Source organism: Oncorhynchus keta, chromosome 10, assembly GCF_023373465.1.
Source record: "Oncorhynchus keta strain PuntledgeMale-10-30-2019 chromosome 10, Oket_V2, whole genome shotgun sequence".
NCBI classification, from domain to species: Eukaryota; Metazoa; Chordata; class Actinopteri; order Salmoniformes; family Salmonidae; genus Oncorhynchus; species Oncorhynchus keta.
In genome coordinates this window covers 40,486,216-40,506,701 of record NC_068430.1, presented here as the reverse complement: position 1 = coordinate 40,506,701, position 20,486 = coordinate 40,486,216, and the positions used below count along the sequence as shown (strand labels likewise).

The 20,486-nt window shown below is 42.3% G+C and overlaps 1 long non-coding RNA gene across 1 annotated transcript; it reads left to right on the top strand.

The window, feature by feature from the left end:
- Positions 1 to 3,406: 3,406 nt before the first annotated feature.
- LOC118389512 (uncharacterized) lies at positions 3,407 to 19,654 on the top strand. Its single transcript, XR_004826745.2, has 4 exons — positions 3,407 to 3,865; positions 12,374 to 12,507; positions 12,673 to 12,767; positions 18,835 to 19,654. It is a non-coding gene; the product is annotated as an uncharacterized LOC118389512 (long non-coding RNA).
- Positions 19,655 to 20,486: the final 832 nt, after the last annotated feature.

Here is a 20,486-nt window from a genome sequence, read left to right as displayed (position 1 = left end):
AACACGTAAAAAAAACAAAAAACTGCATAGTTTCCTAGGAACGCGAAGCGAGGCGGCCATCTCTGTCGGTGCCGGCGTAAAACCCCTCCACTAACCCCTCCACTAAATTCAACCCTGAGGTGTCCATCATTATAGCAGGCCTACTGTTGGAAGAGGGAGAGGATGCGATTGAGAGAGCAAGGGTACTTTTGACGGAGGGGATCCAGTCTGACCTGTGTTCGTAGCTACAGAGCGGATGCGGGCGAGAGGCCGGGGGCCCAGGCGTTATCAAGCTGGAACTATGCTCTTTCCTGGAGAAAGTGGCTGTCCTTCAGCAGACACAAAGGCTAAGGAGAGACGAAAGGTTCAGCAGGGTCTATCTACGATCGTCAAAGTCACACACGGTGCGACTCATTGATCTAATCTTCAGAACTCTTCTTCGGGAGATTCCGACCGGGAAGACATTCTACATCACTGGGAGTGGGCGAGTGATGCAACGGTCTCCATTTGGTCTTGATGCTGGTATAGCAGGGGCCGGGAGCTGCAGAGAAGGGATAGCGCGGAGGACTGAGACTCCACCTGTAACGTTAACCTCTTGCTCCTACCTGACACGCAGGCGTCCCATCTAGACATCTGGAAATGCAAATGCACGACGCTAAATGCTAATAGCACTCGTTAAAACTCAAACGTTCATTAAACGTTCATTAATCAGGCTCTGATCAGGCCCTACACCCAAACAAGGGCACTGCGTTCATCCACCTCTGGCCTGCTCGCCTCCCTACCACTGAGGAAGTACAGTTCCCGCTCAGCCCAGTCAAAACTGTTCGCTGCTCTGGCCCCCCAATGGTGGAACAAACTCCCTCACGACGCCAGGACAGCGGAGTCAATCACCACCTTCCGGAGACACCTGAAACCCCACCTCTTTAAGGAATACCTAGGATAGGATAAGTAATCCTTCTCACCCCCCTAAAAGATTTAGATGCACTATTGTAAAGTGGCTGTTCCACTGGATGTCATAAGGTGAATGCACCAATTTGTAAGTCGCTCTGGATAAGAGCGTCTGCTAAATGACTTAAATGTTAAATGTAAATGTAATTAAAATACACATGCAGGGTATTGAATTAAAGCTACAATCGTTGTGAATCCAGGCAACAAGTCAGATTTTTAAAATGCTTTTCGGCAAAAGCATGAGAAGCTATTATCTGATAGCATGTAACACCCCAAAAGACCCGCAGGGGACGTAAACAAAATAATTAGCATAGTCGGCGCTACACAAAACGCACAAATAAAATATAAAACATTCATTACCTTTGACCATCTTCTTTGTTGGCACTCCTAGATGTCCCATAAACACTATTGGGTCTTTTTTCAATTAAATCGGTCCATATATAGCCTAGATATCGATCTATGAAGACTGTGTGATCAACGAAAAAAATAGCGTTTTATAACGTAACGTCATTTTTTAAAATTAAAAAAGTCGACGGTAAACTTTCACAAAACACTTCGAAATACTTTTGTAATGCAACTTTAGGTATTAGTAAACGTTAATAAGCGATCAAATTGATCACGAGGCGATGTATATTCTATAGCTGTACGTCTGGAAATAATGTCCGGGTAAATCTCAACCAAAATATCCGGTCGGAGACCGAAGAACTGCGCTGCCTTGTGTTTGTTTGACCAAGAAACAAATAGTAGGCAAATGACAAGACTGTTGACATCGTGTGGAAGCTGTAGGTATTGCAACCTCGGCCCCATTTAATGTGGTTCACGTTTAACAATAGGTTGAAGTGGCGCATGGATATATTTTCCCATTTTCAGTGATCAGATTTTCCTGCACTTTTCGATGAAACGCACGTTCTGTTATAGTCACAGCCGTGATTTAACCAGTTTTATAAACGTCTGAGTGTTTTCTATCCACACATACTAATCATATGCATATACTATATTCCTGGCATGAGTAGCTGGGTGCTGAAATGTTGTGCGATTTTTAACAGAATGTTCGAAAAAGTAGGGGGTAGGAGTAACAGGTTAATGGTTGAACTGTGAGCTAAGACAATTGATGTTACTTTCACTGAATCCTGACATTATATCCCTGAATGAGACACATCTAACAGGTCAGCGTTCATTTGAAATAGACGGGTACACATGGTTTGGACATAATAGGAAAACGCACGTAAGAGCGCCTAAAGGATCTGGTGGAGTTTGACTTTTTGTTAGAAACAAGATACGCGAGTCCTATAATTAATGTGACTGACAAATCAGTAGATGTCATAATGGGACTGAGATTTGAGCATTCACTATCGGAATATGGTTTTGCGATTGTCTCCTATTATTTGCCTCCTGTGGGCGCTACATAAGAATGTGATTCTCAAACTTTCTTTAGCCACTTGTTGACTCAAATGTATACTGTTTCGGTGGAGATTCAAATAGTTGTATTGCTGGTTTGGAAGACTGTATACAGGATGGTGATAATGTTGCACCCAGGTCCAACTTAGACACTGTGTTAAATAAGCATGGTGAAACCTTACTGGAATACCTAAAGGATTCAAAATGCTGTATTCTAAATGGAAGAATATCCCCTGAGAAAGATAATTTCACATCAATCTCTACAAAAGGGAAAAACGTTGTTGATAACATCATTACCCCCCATGACTGTTTAAATACATGTTTTGAGTATAATGTCTTTACCCCTAATGAGCTGTCGGAAAGTGTGGGAGTTGACTGTATGTCTTTAATTGGGGATCGCTGTAGAATACCTGACCACTGAGTTGAGTCTGACATTTCAGGCTGGGGTTCAATCAGGATGTCTGAAGGCTAGTCTAATGTATGTATCAAGCGAAGACTCAGAAACCTACCAGATCATTTCCATTCCTCCAGTATGTGTTATAATGCTCTGCTGGAGCTCATTGATCAACTTGAAATACACCCGAAAAATCAAGATGGCATTTACTCCTGGTATGACATTCTGTGATGTGTATTATAATGAATTGGATGACCGTGTTAAGAGGACAGTTTTAAATACATCCAGAAAAATACAATTGTACAGAAAGTGGGTAATTAAACTTGCACCTTTTTTGAATGCTGATTTGAATGTCTTTGAGAAAACAGAGAAGTGTCAAACATGTAACTCCCCAACCCCGTCTGCACTACTAAGGCTGGTGTCAAGATCCGCAGCAGCAGATTTAGTCTGTAGGACAACATTTTACTACTTTGTCCCCAACAATACACACTCAAACAGGGTACTAGATCCACCCATCCCCCTTGTGTCAATAGATCATGCTGACTAACCTTCACACACAATACCCAGCCCCAACAGACACCAGTCAGCCACCCACACCATCCTCTCCTAACTAATGATGGGTTCTGACTTCTAAACTTGAAAATATGAAAAATCCTTATTCATGTCACTGAGGGAGAGAGGGGAATGTAGAACATTTACATTCCGTCAGAACATGTTATTGTTACGACATCAGGAATCCTATGGGAAGGAGAAGGGCCACAGTCTGGTACAAGTCAACAGGACAGCTGTGAGTTGGGGAGGAGTGAGGAATTTGGGCCGAGGTCAGGTCAGATGAAGTGAGGAAGAACAGATATCACTAAAGTTCTGTCTAGCAACAGATATGTATTGGCTGTTCAGATGTGTAAGGAGGAGACTCAGCATAGGAGGAAGAGTTAAATACCAGTGCTTGTGTGAAGATGTTTTTGTCTGTTCAGCTGTCTGACCCATTGGGTGAATAAACTTGGTTTGAGCTTTAATAATTGTCTGTGAGTTTTTACTCGGTTCATTTAGAACCTAACAGTTGGTGCTGTGAGCAACGTTCACCACGATTTACAGTCGAACTACAGAGTTTGAATCAGTGAAACAGGAGCCTGAACCAGAAATACGGTAGGCGCAATTCCTACACCTGTTACCACTCAGTCTGAAATCTTGGGGAGATGAGAATCGTAGGAAGAACAATTATAGGAGACGGAAATAGAAAGCCTGAGTCTATTCAGTAAGCTCATTGTGTAACGACCTGTTGTAAATATATGGATAGGACCCGAGTGGAGGTTTTCCTCTGTGAGATCCATGTAAATATATATGGTGTCGGGTAGGTTCTATAAGGATAGGTCCTGAGATCCAGGAGTGACATTATGGTGTCGGGTAGGTTCCATAAGGATAGGTCCCGAGATTCAGGAGTGACATTATGGTGTCGGGTAGGTTCCATAAGGATAGGTCCCGAGATCCAGGAGTGACATTATGTTGTAGTTTAGGTTCCATAAGGATAGGTCCCGAGATTCAGGAGTGACATTATGGTGTCGGGTAGGTTCCATAAGGATAGGTCCCGAGATCCAGGAGTGACATTATGTTGTAGTTTAGGTTCCATAAGGATAGGTCCCGAGATCCAGGAGTGACATTATGGTGTCGGGTAGGTTCCATAAGGATAGGTCCCGAGATCCAGGAGTGACATTATGTTGTAGTTTAGGTTCCATAAGGATAGGTCCTGAGATCCAGGAGTGACATTATGGTGTCGGGTAGGTTCCATAAGGATAGGTCCCGAGATCCAGGAGTGACATTATGTTGTAGTTTAGGTTCCATAAGGATAGGTCCCGAGATCCAGGAGTGACATTATGGTGTCGGGTAGGTTCCATAAGGATAGGTGCAGAGATTAGTGACATTATGGTGTAGTTTAGGTTCCATAAGGATAGGTCCCGAGATCCATGAGTGACATTATGCTGTCGGGTAGGTTCCATAAGGATAGGTGCAGAGATCCAGGAGTGACATTATGTTGTAGTTTAGGTTCCATAAGGATAGGTCCCGAGATCCAGGAGTGACATTATGTTGTAGTTTAGGTTCCATAAGGATAGGTGCAGAGATCCATGAGTGACATTATGGTGTAGTTTAGGTTCCATAAGGATAGGTCCCGAGATCCATGAGTGACATTATGCTGTCGGGTAGGTTCCATAAGGATAGGTGCAGAGATCCAGGAGTGACATTATGTTGTAGTTTAGGTTCCATAAGGATAGGTCCCGAGATTGACATTATGTTGTAGTTTAGGTTCCATAAGGATAGGTCCCGAGATCCAGGAGTGACATTATGTTGTAGTTTAGGTTCCATAAGGATAGGTGATCCAGGAGTGACATTATGTTGTAGTTTAGGTTCCATAAGGATAGGTGCAGAGATCCAGGAGTGACATTATGGTGTCGGGTAGGTTCCATAGGTTCCTGAGATCCAGGAGTGACATTATGTTGTAGTTTAGGTTCCATAAGGATAGGTCCTGAGATCCAGGAGTGACATTATGGTGTCGGATAGGTTCCATAAGGATAGGTCCTGAGATCCAGGAGTGACATTATGTTGTAGTTTAGGTTCCATAAGGATAGGTGCAGAGATCCATGAGTGACATTATGGTGTCGGGTAGGTTCCATAAGGATAGGTCCCGAGATCCAGGAGTGACATTATGTTGTAGTTTAGGTTCCATAAGGATAGGTCCCGAGATCCAGGAGTGACATTATGTTGTAGTTTAGGTTCCATAAGGATAGGTCCCGAGATCCAGGAGTGACATTATGGTGTCGGGTAGGTTCCATAAGGATAGGTCCTGAGATCCAGGAGTGACATTATGTTGTAGTTTAGGTTCCATAAGGATAGGTCCCGAGATCCAGGAGTGACATTATGTTGTAGTTTAGGTTCCATAAGGATAGGTCCCGAGATCCAGGAGTGACATTATGTTGTAGTTTAGGTTCCATAAGGATAGGTGCAGAGATCCAGGAGTGACATTATGGTGTCGGGTAGGTTCCATAAGGATAGGTCCCGAGATACAGGAGTGACATTATGTTGTAGTTTAGGTTCCATAAGGATAGGTCCTGAGATACAGGAGTGACATTATGTTGTAGTTTAGGTTCCATAAGGATAGGTCCTGAGATACAGGAGTGACATTATGTTGTAGTTTAGGTTCCATAAGGATAGGTCCCGAGATTCAGGAGTGACATTATGTTGTAGTTTAGGTTCCATAAGGATAGGTGCAGAGATCCATGAGTGACATTACAGTGTAGGGTAGGTTCCGTGTAGGATAGGACGCTAGTGGGTAGCCTAGTGGTTAGAGCATTGGACTAGTAACCGAAAGGTTGCAAGTTCAAATCCCTGAGCTGACAAGGTACAAAATCTGTAGTTCTGCCCTTGAACATGCAGTTAACCCACTGTTCCTAGGCCGTCATTGAAAATAAGAATTTGTTCTTAACTGACTTGCCTAGTAAAATAAAGGTAAAATAAATAAATAAAATTCCCCTGCGAGATCTATAAGAGGGACGAAAGTCCCAGCTGCAGTGCCAGTGAGGCAGTAGAGTGTATTTGGATAGTGATAAAAGGTTGCCTATAAGTTCTGGAGGAGCGCCTCATCCATGGTTAGAAAATAAAAAAGATATTCAAAAGTTGTTTGAACATGATTTGAATGTATTAGCAGTAGCGATAAGGACAGAGGTTGGTTCATGCCCTATTGGGGCGGGGAACCGTGACTGATTATGTGGAATTAGGAAGATTACAGTGAATAATTTTGGTAATGTGAGTAGAGAGCTGGGAGTGAGGAAATCGAAATACTCTGGACACCGTCGGGAGAGGCTTCGGGAATGTTCATAGAGATGACAGTTTCTATGTGAAGGGAGACGTAGGATACCACATCTCACACAATTTTTTAATAGATGCCTGGGATTAAATATCACTGATTGCTAACAATGAGAAATATGCTAAATTTACGACAGGGAAAAAAGACAATGAAGTCTAAAAGGTAACAAGTAAGAAGTGGAATGGCCAAACACTACTTGCAAACTCATCAACAACAAAAAATAATCTCATGAGACATTTTATTTAGTCCCGAGATCCAGGAGTGACATTATGTTGTAGTTTAGGTTCCATAAGGATAGGTCCCGAGATCCAGGAGTGACATTATGTTGTAGTTTAGGTTCCATAAGGATAGGTCCTGAGATCCAGGAGTGACATTATGTTGTAGTTTAGGTTCCATAAGGATAGGTCCTGAGATCCAGGAGTGACATTATGTTGTAGTTTAGGTTCCATAAGGATAGGTCCCGAGATCCAGGAGTGACATTATGGTGTTGGGTAGGTTCCATAAGGATAGGTCCCGAGATCCAGGAGTGACATTATGGTGTCGGGTAGGTTCCATAAGGATAGGTCCCGAGATTCAGGAGTGACATTATGTTGTAGTTTAGGTTCCATAAGGATAGGTCCCGAGATTCAGGAGTGACATTATGTTGTAGTTTAGGTTCCATAAGTATAGGTCCCGAGATTCAGGAGTGACATTATGTTGTAGTTTAGGTTCCATAAGGATAGGTCCCGAGATCCAGGAGTGACATTATGTTGTAGTTTAGGTTCCATAAGGATAGGTCCCGAGATCCAGGAGTGACATTATGTTGTAGTTTAGGTTGCATAAGGATAGGTGCAGAGATCCAGGAGTGACATTGTGCTGCTGCTCCAGTTTCAACTGTTCTGCCTTACTATTATTCAACCATGCTGGTCATTTATGAACATTTGAACATCTTGGCCACGTTCTGTTATAATCTCCACCCGGCACAGCCAGAAGAGGACTGGCCACCCCACATATGCTCTCTCTAATTCTCTCTTTCTTTCTCTCTCTCGGAGGACCTGAGCCCTAGGACCGTGCCCCAGGACTACCTGACATGATGGCTCCTTGCTGTCCCCAGTCCACCTGACTGTGCTGCTGCTCCAGTTTCAACTGTTCTGCCTTATTATTATTCGACCATGCTGGTCATTTATGAACATTTGAACATCTTGGTCATGTTCTGTTATAATCTCTACCCGGCACAGCCAGAAGAGGACTGGCCACCCCACATAGCCCGGTTTCTCTCTAGGTTTCTTCCTAGGTTTTGGCCTTTCTAGGGAGTTTTTCCTAGCCACCGTGCTTTTACACCTGCATTGTTTGCTGTTTGGGGTTTTAGGCTGGGTTTCTGTACAGCACTTTGAGATATCAGCTGATGTACGAAGGGCTATATAAATAAATTTGATTTGATTTTGATTTGTAGTTTAGGTTGCATAAGGATAGGTGCAGAGATCCAGGAGTGACATTATGTTGTAGTTTAGGTTCCATAAGGATAGGTCCCGAGATCCAGGAGTGACATTATGTTGTAGTTTAGGTTGCATAAGGATAGGTCCCGAGATCCAGGAGTGACATTATGTTGTAGTTTAGGTTGCATAAGGATAGGTCCAGAGATCCAGGAGTGACATTATGGTGTAGTGTAGGTTCCATAAGGATAGGTCCCGAGATTCAGGAGTGACATTATGTTGTAGTTTAGGTTCCATGAGTATAGGTGCAGAGATCATAAGGAGGTCTGACATTACAGTGTAGTTTAGGTTCCATAAGGATGAGTGACATTACAGTGTAGGGTAGGTTCCATGTAGGATAGATGATGCTAGTGGGTAGCCTAGTAGTTAGAGCATTGGACTAGTAACCGAAAGGTTGCAAGTTCAAATCCCTGAGCTGACAAGGTACAAAATCTGTAGTTCTGCCCTTGAACAGGCAGTTAACCCACTGTTCCTAGGCCATCATTGAAAATACGAATTTGTTCTTAACTGACTTGCCTAGTAAAATAAAGGTAAAATAAATAAATAAAATTCCCCTGCGAGATCTATAAGAGGGACGAAAGTCCCAGCTGCAGAGGCAGTAGAGTGTATTTGGATAGTGATAAAAGGTTGCCTATAAGTTCTGGAGGAGCGCCTCATCCATGGTTAGAAAATAAAAAAGATATTCAAAGGTTGTTTGAACATGATTTGAATGTATTAGCAGTAGCGATAAGGACAGAGGTTGGTTCATGCCCTATTGGGGCGGGGAACCGTGACTGATTATGTGGAATTAGGAAGATTACAGTGAATAATTTTGGTAATGTGAGTAGAGAGCTGGGAGTGAGGAAATCGAAATACTCTGGACACCGTCGGGAGAGGCTTCGGGAATGTTCATAGAGATGACAGTTTCTATGTGAAGGGAGACGTAGGATACCACATCTCACACAATTTTTTAATAGATGCCTGGGATTAAATATCACTGATTGCTAACAATGAGAAATATGCTAAATTTACGACAGGGAAAAAAGACAATGAAGTCTAAAAGGTAGCAAGTAAGAAGTGGAATGGCCAAACACTACTTGCAAACTCATCAACAACAAAAAATAATCTCATGAGACATTTTATTTAGTCTTATTCTGAAATAGACTTTCATTTTATCTCATCTGAAATAGATTTAGAGAATTGACGAAAGAGAGGAGCGGTCACGAGAAATTAGATTAAGTTACATTTGTGAGTAAGTGTTAGTAGTGTTTTAAAGGACCAATTCTGTCAAGTGACAACATTGGGTTTACCAAACCTAAAATTGGCTTTTAAATTTTTTGTTCATGAACAAGAAGGGCATTGTGGTGTGGTGGTTACGGAAAATCATGGGGAAAAGAGAGACCAGTCATATACGAGAATAAATTGTTAGATTCGGTGACGAGATAAATGTCGCCGTGTCTAAGGGTAGTACATTCTAAATAAAAGTACATAAAAGTTGGGGTGGATTATAACAAACGATTAATGATCGTTTGGACAGTTTTGTTTTTTGTTAAAGTTGTATTTTTAGTGCATTTATAAGTCATTTCCAAGTTTATATAATGTTGAACAGTATGGAGATAATGTTCAAAAGGGGGGACTGCTGGGTTCTGACTTCTAAACTTGAAAATATGAAATATCCTTATTCATGTCACTGAGGGAGAGAGGGGAATGTAGAACGTGTACATTCTGTCAGAACATGTTATTGTTACGACATCAGGAATCCTATGGGAAGGAGAAGGGCCACAGTCTGGTACAAGTCAACAGGACAGCTGTGAGTTGGGGAGGAGTGAGGAATTTGGGACGAGGTCAGGTCAGATGAAGTGAGGTAGAACAGATATCACTAAAGTTCTGTCTAGCAACAGATATGTATTGGCTGTTCAGATGTGTAAGGAGGAGACTCAGCATAGGAGGAAGAGTTAAATACCAGTGCTTGTGTGAAGATGTCTTTGTCTGTTCACTGTCTGACCCATTGGGTGAATAAACTTGGTTTGAGCTTTATAAACTCAACTTTTCTCGAATTTAGACTTCAACCTTTGCATAAACAATCAACTAAGCCTCCATAATACAGAGTACTACAATATAAGTTGTAGCCTACTTACAGTGCATTCGGAATGTATTGCGACGCCTTGAATTATTCCACATTCTGTTACATTACAGCCTTATTCTAAAATGTATAAATAGTTTTTTCCCCCTCATCAATCCACACACAATACCCCATAATGACAAAGAAAAAACTTTTTTTTTAAACATTTTTTGCAAATTCATAAAAAAACAACAACTGAAATATCATATTTACATAAGTATTCAGACCCATTACTCAGTACTTTGTTGAAGCACAGCCTTCAGTGTTCTTGGGTATGACGCTACAAGCTTGGCACACCTGTATTTGGGGAGTTTCTCCCATTCTTCTCTGCAGATCCTCTCAAGCTCTGTCAGGTTGGATGGAGAGTGTTGCTGCACATCTATTTTCAGGTCTCCCCAGAGATGTTTGTTCAGGTTCAAGTCTCTGGCTGGGCCACTAAGGGACATTCATAGACTTGTCCCGAAGCCACTCCTGTGTTGTCTTGGCTGTGTGCTTAGGGTCATCGTCCTGTTGGAAGGTGAACCCTCGCCCCAGTCTGAGGTCCTGAGCACTATGGAGCAGGTTTTCATTAAGGATTTCTTTGTACTTTTCTCTGTTCATCTTTCCCTCGATCTTGACTAGTCTCCCAGTCCCTGCCGCTGAAAAACATCCCCACAGCATGATACTGCCACCACCATGCTTCACCGTAGGGATGGTGACAGTTTTCCTCCAGATGAGACAATTGGCATTCAGGCCAAAGAGTTCCATCTTGGTTTCATCAGAACAGAGAATGTTATTTCTCATGGTCTGAAAGTATTTAGGTGCCTTTTGGCAAACTCCAAGGGGGCTGTCATGTACCTTTTACTGAGGAGTTGCTTCCGTCTGGCCACCATCATAAAGACCAGATTGGTTGAGCCTAGGCCTTGGTTGAAAGGTGGGTACAGTGACTTGAAGAACATTGATCGTTCAGCTAAATGGCAAAAAAAACAATCAGGGAGCATATAAATACCCACATCAGATTCAAGCTTCTGTGAAAAAGCTGCAGCGATAGATGACACAACAAGAGGGAAAGTTCCGCCAACAAAACTCAACTACAAGGAGCTTGCAGAGGTAATTGCACGCTACGGCGCTTTACTTGCTGAACATATCGAAGTTTCGACTGTGTTGTCTAGGATATCGTAAACAAGTCCGAATGATTTCATAGCTTCCATTGCATCATCCATTAAAATGTAGAGAAAGTTTGACCCAGCGCATTTTTTTTTCAAATCCGCTCATGTAGGCTTTCCACTTTCCTCCGGTATCTATTTAGCAAAGATGATAACACATAATCACTCCGGACAGACACAAGCAAAAACTCATGACATAAATGTAGCAGCAGCCTAGGCTACACCTAAACATTAGAAATGGGACATGCTGTATGGGATGAAAACGAGACGTTTTTTCAGTCTGATCAACTGTAGGCTACTAATAAGAGCTGCTGCATAACGTTACATCCTATGCGCCCTGTCAATCTGGTCAAGGTAAACTAATTGGTCATGTTGTGTATTTATAGTCACTTTGTGTGTCAGAAGAAAATATGAATGTGATCAAATTTGGTTTATATTCTATATTGGGCTGGCTAGGCTGCCGATACGTTTTTAATCAAAAATGATTTACTTGATTTAATCACTCAACATAATAGTGATGACAGATGTGAGTAAATGTTTTATAAGGCCTACTGTACGGTTGCATAGGCCTGCATGATGCAAACATGCATAAAGCAAGCTCAGCCCTGTGAGTTATATTGTCTATCAGTTGTTGTCTATGTGTCTGGGTAGAGGAAATCCAGTCTAAATATAATTTATATGAACAAATATAAGGTAGCTGCGGGTTGACATGGGTTTCATCCCCCCAGGGCCAGGAGTTTTTTTAAACCACGAGACCTGGATTAGGAAAAACTGGCCCCATCATAGCCCACCTTTTAACAACTGATTAATCACGGTCATACCTTATAGGGTCCAGAGTTTTTCTTGTTAGGGTAACATACAGTATAAGGAAAATCTCCATGTGGAGATTATGTGGATGATCAGGGCTTTATTCGGGAATGTTTCTTGGGCTACTTTGATGTGTCAAGTGGGTGAGATGCGCAGTCTGTGTTTGACTTGATGCATTTTTAGATGTCTGAGTTTAACTTCATAGAGAAACTCGTTGTCCAAACCTACGTTGGCGGAGCTATGATGGAATGTATCTGCTATTTGTATTTACAGCCAAGTCCACTCCTGTTTCCTGATTAAGAGGTGATAACTACTACCATTCTCAACTATCTCCTGACATGAACTGAAGCCACGTCTCATGTGCCCACTCATCCACCGGCACATTGAATGTTTCCTCTCCAAGTACTGTGAGGACCCCTATCAATTTTCTCTCTTTACTGTATGTAGAGTCAATCACAAACACAATCACATTATTACACATCAATGATTTTACTCCTTGCTTTGACTAACTCATTCTTAGCTCTTTGGTCTTACTGTGTAGTGTGTTGTGTTATTGTTTTTTGTCTTCCCAGTCAAATCCTGTCCTGCATTGGTCAAGCCTCTGAACACCTCAACTCATGCCTCATAGCCTCATTCAATCACTGCTGTGATCCCTTTCCAACACGGTGTAAGTAGCCCTCTCATTCCCATTTCCCATAATATTGTACTATACATGTCTTTATTAAATGCTTTAGGTTAAAACACCCTTTGTCATCTACGTGCGTTCCGCACCTTTACCGTGGGTCTCCCATCCTCCTCAGTTTTTCAAGTCACCAGCCTCCACTGCTCTCCAAGCTCATAGGGTTCATAGACTGATGATCTGTCATAGCGTGACTCAATCTGAATTATCATATATCATCTCTGATGAAATGATAGCAGCTTAAGTCTAGAGGGTCTATTGCATGTGTTAACTTAATGCAGGAGCGAGGCAGCCATGATACTATTTAATTCTTATTGTTGTGTGTGTGTGTGTGTGTGTGTGTGTGTGTGTGTGTGTGTGTGTGTGTGTGTGTGTGTGTGTGTGTGTGTGTGTGTGTGTGTGTGTGTGTGTGTGTGTGTGTGTGTGTGTGTGTGTGTGTGTGTGTGTGTGTGTGTGTGTGTTATTCAATACAGTATGAATGACCATGGCCTTAAGACTGATTGGACCGTAGCAGAGTAAGTGCTCCTCTGCATGGCACCCCTTTTATACTTGCCCATTAGTAAGTTAAGATTTCCTTCGCATCCTTTTCTCAAAAGTCACTAAAAAGCATTTAAAACCTGTTTTTCAAATTCCTTCCGTAGAGAAATGTGCCCCCCCCCAATCCAAAAAACATTCCTTATCCCAGAATACTTCAACTGGTGACTATCTGGAAGAATACAGAAAAAGGAGCACTCTGTTGTTGTATAAATCCGATAGATTTATTGACGGGACAAGTAAACAACCGGCTTACGTTTCGACATGAATTTCCTTCATCAGAGCCTGCTGAGATAAGGAAAGGAACGTTTTTGGGGAATTCAAGTCTCTCGGTTGAGCACCTGATTTCCCCTTTTTCATTTAAGTTGGGCTGAATCGCGTTTGGGTTATACCTTCTTTCCACCCCCCCACCCAGTTTGGGTGTAAGTTAGTCCTCTCAGCTGACCCTCCCTGTCCAATTCTTTTGAAGGCTTTAGGATATACAGACATACAGTGCCTTGCGAAAGTATTCGGCCCCCTTGAACTTTGCAACCTTTTGCCACATTTCAGGCTTCAAACATAAAGATATAAAACTGTATTCTTTTGTGAAGAATCAACAACAAGTGGGACACAATCATGAAGTGGAACGACATTTATTGGATATTTCAAACTTTTTGAGCAAATCAAAAAAAAAATGTGGATACAAAAAGATTTCCCAAGCTTTAAACATCCCAAGGAGCACTGTGCAAGCGATAATATTGAAATGGAAGGAGTATCAGACCACTGCAAATCTACCAAGACCTGGCCGTCCCTCTAAACTTTCAGCTTATACAAGGAGAAGACTGATCAGAGATGCAGCCAAGAGGCCCATGATCACTCTGGATGAACTGCAGAGATCTACAGCTGAGGTGGGAGACTCTGTCCATAGGACAACAATCAGTCATATATTGCACAAATCTGGCCTTTATGGAAGAGTGGCAAGAAGAAAGACTTTTCTTAAAGATATCCATAAAAAGTGTCGTTTAAAGTTTGCCACAAGCCACCTGGGAGACACACCAAACATGTGGAAGAACGTGCTCTGGTCAGATGAAACCAAAATGGAACTTTTTGGCAACAATGCAAAACGTTATGTTTGGCGTAAAAGCAACACAACTCATCACCCTGAACACACCATCCCCACTGTCAAACATGGTGGTGGCAGCATCATGGTTTGGGCCTGCTTTTCTTCAGCAGGGACAGGGAAGATGGTTAAAATTGATGGGAAGATGGATGGAGCCAAATACAGGACCATTCTGGATGAAAACCTGATGGAGTCTGCAAAAGACCTGAGACTGGGACGGAGATTTGTCTTCCAACAAGACAATGATCCAAAACATAAAGCAAAATCTACAATGGAATGGTTCAAAAATAAACATATCCAGGTGTTAGAATGGCCAAGTCAAAGTCCAGACCTGAATCCAATCGAGAATCTGTGGAAAGAACTGAAAACTGCTGTTCACAAATGCTCTCCATCCAACCTCCCTGAGCTCGAGCTGTTTTGCAAGGAGGAATGGGGAAAAATGTCAGTCTCTCGATGTGCAAAACTGATAGAGACATACCCCAAGCGACTTACAGCTGTAATCGCAGCAAAAGGTGGCGCTACTTAAATGTAAATGTAAATGTAATTAACTTAAGGGGTCTGAATAATTTTGCACGCCCAATTTTTCAGTTTTTGATTTGTTAAAAATGTTTGAAATATCCAATAAATGTCGTTCCACTTCATGATTGTGTCCCACTTGTTGTTGATTCTTCACAAAAAAATACAGTTTTATATCTTTATGTTTGAAGCCTGAAATGTGGCAAAAGGTCGCAAAGTTCAAGGGGGCCGAATACTTTCGCAAGGCACTGTATTTATTGTTCACTAAAGGCCTATGGGTATAATGCCTTAGAAGGAGTCATAATGCATGGTAAACATGTATGACACCTTGGTAGAGTCTGCAGTGCTGTCTGTGATGTGTTCATATGTCTCTGTATTGTCCATGTGTGTGTCTTTGGCTGGCGACAAATTCATTTTACCCTCTGGTGGTCAATAAAGTCTTATTCATTCAATCATTCTTAGTGACTCATCATGATCCTGAGAGTTATTCTTAGCCATTTTGAGTCTGTTGAAAAAGGATCTCATGAAATAACATAAGCTATAAGGAGATGTCAAAACAGTATAAAGGCTCATAGCTGCTTATAACAAATAATAATGCACTATAAATGCGTTTATTAAAGTGTGAGCAAATCTTCCTCTATGTCTATTATCTCTGGTATGTGTATCACTATGTATTGCACTAGGGCTCTGGTTAAATGTAGTATAGTGGGGAATAGTGTGCCATTTGGGACACAACCACTGTACCGTGGCCACGGGGCCTTGGGAGGGCTAAAGACCCAGCTGGCAGTCACTCCGATCGGCCCTGAACTTCACATCAGAGTGGCTCTCGCAACATGGGGCTCCCATCAATACTTTATCAGGGCTATCTGTGGCGGCAGGGCCTGACGTTGGCATTTCACAGGTGGCTACGTGCACAGCAGGCTGCCTCTGCCTTTAAAGAGCCTCTGACACAGCAGCAGCCAGAGGGACAGCACTGACACTGACAGCTCTGGCTCCAGCCAGGACTAGAAACAACAGTCACCAGTCACAGTAATGAGTATAGGATCAGCATGGTAGGTGTGGGTGGAGATGGTAAGGTTTTCTTAAATCTGTGGTCAACCTGTCTATTGTTTTAAGAGATGCATAGAGATTCGATTTAGTTATACGGAACAAAAATATAAACGCAACATGCAAAGTGTTGGTCCCATGTTTCATGAACTGAAATGAAAGATCCCAGAAATGTTCCATACACACAAAAATGTATTTCTCTCAAATTTTGTGCACAATATTGTTTATATCCATGTTAGGGAGCATTTCTCCTCCGCCAAGATAAACCTGACAGGTGTGGCATATCAAGAAGCTGATCATTGCATGATCATTATACAGGTTAATCTTGTACTGGGCCACTCTAAAATGTGCAGTTTTGTCACACAACACAATGCCACAGATGTCTCAAGTTTTGAGGGAGTGTGCACCATAGCTGATTTCTCTACCATACACCGCCTCCAATTTCGCTTTAAAGAATTTGGCAGTATTTATTTGACCTTTATTTAACTAGGCGAGTCAGTTAAGAACAAATTCTTATTTTCAATGACAGCCTAGGAACAGTGGGTTAACTGCCTGTTCGTGGGTAGAAAGACAGATTTGTCAGCTCGGGGATTTGAACTTGCAACCTTCCGGTTACTAGCCCAACGCTCTGACCACTAGGCTACCCTGCCGCCCCATGTCCAACAGGGCCCACAACCGCAGACCACGTGTAATCACCCCAGCCCAGGACCTCCACATCTGGCTTCTTCATCTGCGGGATCATCTGAGACCAGCCACCCGGACAGCTGATGAAACTGAGGAGTATTTCTGTCTGTAATAAAGCCCTTTTGTGGGGAATAACTCATTCTGAGTGGCTGGGCTGCTCCCCATAATCCATAGATTATTTCAATTGACTGAAATTCCTTATATGATCTGTAACTCAGTAAAATCTTTGAAATTAAATTGTTGCATGTTGAGTTTATATTTTTGTTCAGTATAAGTATTCAAATTGTGTGTGTGTGTGTGTGTGTGTGTGTGTGTGTGTGTGTGTGTGTGTGTGTGTGTGTGTGTGTGTGTGTGTGTGTGTGTGTGTGTGTTAAGGTGTGGAGAGTCAGTGCAGGTGGTCAGTCCAGTTCATGTCTTGAGCAGTCTGATGGCTTGTAGATAGAAACTGTCTCTGGGCCTCTTGGTATCATACCTCATGCTCCGATAACGTCTGTCCAACGGTAAGGGAGTGAACAGCTCATGGCTGAGGTGATGCTGCAGGACTTCCTCGGGCACCGTTTCAAGTAGATGTCCTGGATGGGTGGGAGCATGGTCCCAGTGATGTACTGGGCTGTCTTCACCACTCGCTGGAGGGCCTTCTGGTCGTGGACGGAGCCGTTCCAGGCCGTGACGCACCCGGTCAGGATGCTCTCGATGGCGCAGCGGTAGTATCTGGAGAGGACCCGGGGTTGCATTCTGAATCCTTTAAGCCGCCTTCGGCAGTAGATACCTTGTTACGCCTTCTTGATAAGAGTGGTGGTGGTGGTGTTGGTCCATGTCAAGTCCTCGGTGATGTGGTGCCAAGGAACTTAAAACTGCTGACTCTTTCTACTGCAATCCCGTTGATGTGGATCAGGGGGATGTCCCCTTTGCTTCCTGAAGTCAACAATCAACTCCTTTGTTTTGCTGACGTTGAGGGAGAGGTTGTTATCCTGGCGCCACAATGCCACTGTGTGTGTGTGTGTGTGTGTGTGTGTGTGTGTGTGTGTGTGTGTGTGTGTGTGTGTGTGTGTGTGTGTGTGTGTGTGTGTGTGTACGTGTGCCTGTGAGAGACAGAAAGAAAGAGAAATAAAGAAAGGGAGAGGCACTGTAGAGAGAGACCTTATTCTCTACCTCGTCTTCTCCAAAGGGGGTAGCAGCAGCAGCAGCAGGCCTGTGTGTGTTGGTACGCTGATTAGGCCAGTGGAGCACCTAACAGCTGGAGTCCTGCTCTGCTCTGCTCAGGGAGGCGGCAGGGAGGGAGGGAAGTGGTGCAGGGATGAACCAGGTTTGGCAGAATTTCAAATGGGGGAAGAAATAAGCCTTTAAAGCATTCTGATGACTGAAGGCAGGCAGAGAGACACATCTTTGATTCAGACTCTCCTGAGTCTTCTTTGTTTTAAAGGAGGGAGCCCTCCTCTCACTCAAATCACCTCAAGACAACTTGTATCTTTAGAGAGTTACTTTTGAACTTGGGTATTAAAATGGAAACTTTGAGCGAGTGAAACCGCCTTTTCTTTTGAGACATGCCTCTAATATAATTCCTTTGTCTGAATGCATTTTTGGGGGGGGTCTTAAAAAGCATAGCATCTTTGGATTGCATTAGTCTTCATGAAGTAGAGGTTATTGTAGACTAGTGAACGTAAGATTTACTGAAATATTTGAAATACAAGACAGCATTTTCTTTTTTCTCATATCACTTGATATTGTACTGTATGCCTTTCTTGTACTTGTATTACTGGTTTTAATTGAGCTTTGGTGTTCATGTTGCATTCAAATATGTGACACAATGAGTCGTATACTTTCTAGCCTACACACTGTATTCCCGGTTTTATCACCACTAACTTCTATATCATCGCCCAGATGCCTATCTTCCCATTCCCACAGAAGTAATATTTTGGTTCTTTGTAGCTCAGTTGGTAGAGCATAATGCCAGGGGTAATGAGTTCGATTCCCAGGACCACCCATATGTAAAATGTATGCACGCATGACTGTATGTCGCTTTGGACAAAAGCGTCTGGTAAATGGCATATATTATTGTATATTATATACATTATTATGTTCGTTTCCATTATTCAATTTCCAGTAGTGCATTCGATAATTTTCCTAAGAACTTCTTATGAATAATAAATGTCGTTCTTTTTTTTTTTTTTACAGGAAACACAAAAGGAGGCTGAGGAGGAGGAGGATGATAATAATTCCTGGGGAAGCTAGACCAGCACAACAGGCTCCCTGGAGACCAAACAGATGTTTACATTTGAGCTGCATCAAAGACACATCACAAAACATGCCAATGATGCCAGCGAGCCCCGGGAAGGAAGGCCTGCCTAGCTTGTCACAAAAACATCGTCTCAGGTTTGCTGCTTGATGCTGCTAAATTCATTAATGAGCGAGAATTTGAGAGAAGACAAGACAAGCACTTCCTCAAACAAGGTTTTGAGATGGAAGCGAAGTGACTATGTGAGCTTTTGTGGTTCATCTAAATTAACCTGTGAAGAAATGAGACACGCTAGACACATGGAGTATTGGTGAGATTAAAGGTGCTACACATAAGATGTTATTTTTATTTTCACATTGGAATTTTCAGAAAATGTCTATAATATATCTGTAGTAAAAGTGGAACGATAGTTTTTCACAGAATTAACTACTAAGGGTGTGCCGATCTCATCATACTCGTATTCGTAATCATCCGTTTTCAAATCAAATCAAAATGTATTAGTCACATGCGCCGAATACAACAGCCACCTTACAGTGAAATGCTTATTTACAAGCCCTTAACCAACGATGCAGTTAAAAAAATACATGATTAAGAATAAGAAATAAAAGTAACAACTAATTAAAGAGCAGCAGTAAAATAACAGTAGGGAGGCTATATACAGGGGGGTACCGGTACAGAGTCAATGTGCGGGGGAACCGGTTAGTCGAGTTAACTGGGGTAATATGTACATGTAGGTAGCGTTATTAAAGTGATTATGCATAGATGATAACAACAGAGAGTGTCGGTGGTGTAAGGGGGGTGCAATACAAATAGTCTGGGTAGCCATTTGATTAGATGTTCAGGAGTCTTATGGCTTGGGGGTAGAAGCTGTTTCGAAGCCTCTTGGACCTAGACTTGACGCTCCTATACCGGTGTGGTAGCAGATAGAATAGTATATTACTAGTATGAGATCATTGTACCAAAATGTTGTTTTTACATCTGTTTGAAACTTGACCAAAACCGAAAGTTAAAGGCTCAAGCATGAGTCTCCGACACCTTACGGGGAAATTGAATGCGGGTGAGGGGGGGGATTTGTTTCGAATGCAGCCTAGGTGCTCTTGCAATTCACCTAGCTTTATAGGGGAGAAATTCTGAAAAATTATATTCATATGAAAGAGAGAACATTTGCTGTACAAGTAGGCCTACATGGTATATATTATTGTTTAATAAGAAAATACATCATTGCTTAAATCAGGCACGCTTTCAGGAGTTAAAACTCATTTTAATGTGTCTTGACACAACACAAGAGAACATGTTTTTACAGTACTGTGTTCCAGTATAATGCATTGCCAGAGAAAGATCTACAGTATAAGCTCTTGGCTCTGAGCGGCGATGATAACACACAAACATTTCTTCGCATTAGGGTTATAAAAATCTGCATATTGAGTATCAGTGTTGAAATAGCATCCAGTCAGAACAAGGAGCCAGGATTAGACATGGGGCATTTTTTCTCATCTTCCTTTTCTTCACACCTAGCCCCCCCCTCTGCTCCGCTCACTCACACACTACCCAATGCAAATGAGCATGATACCCATGAAATTAAAATGCAGTT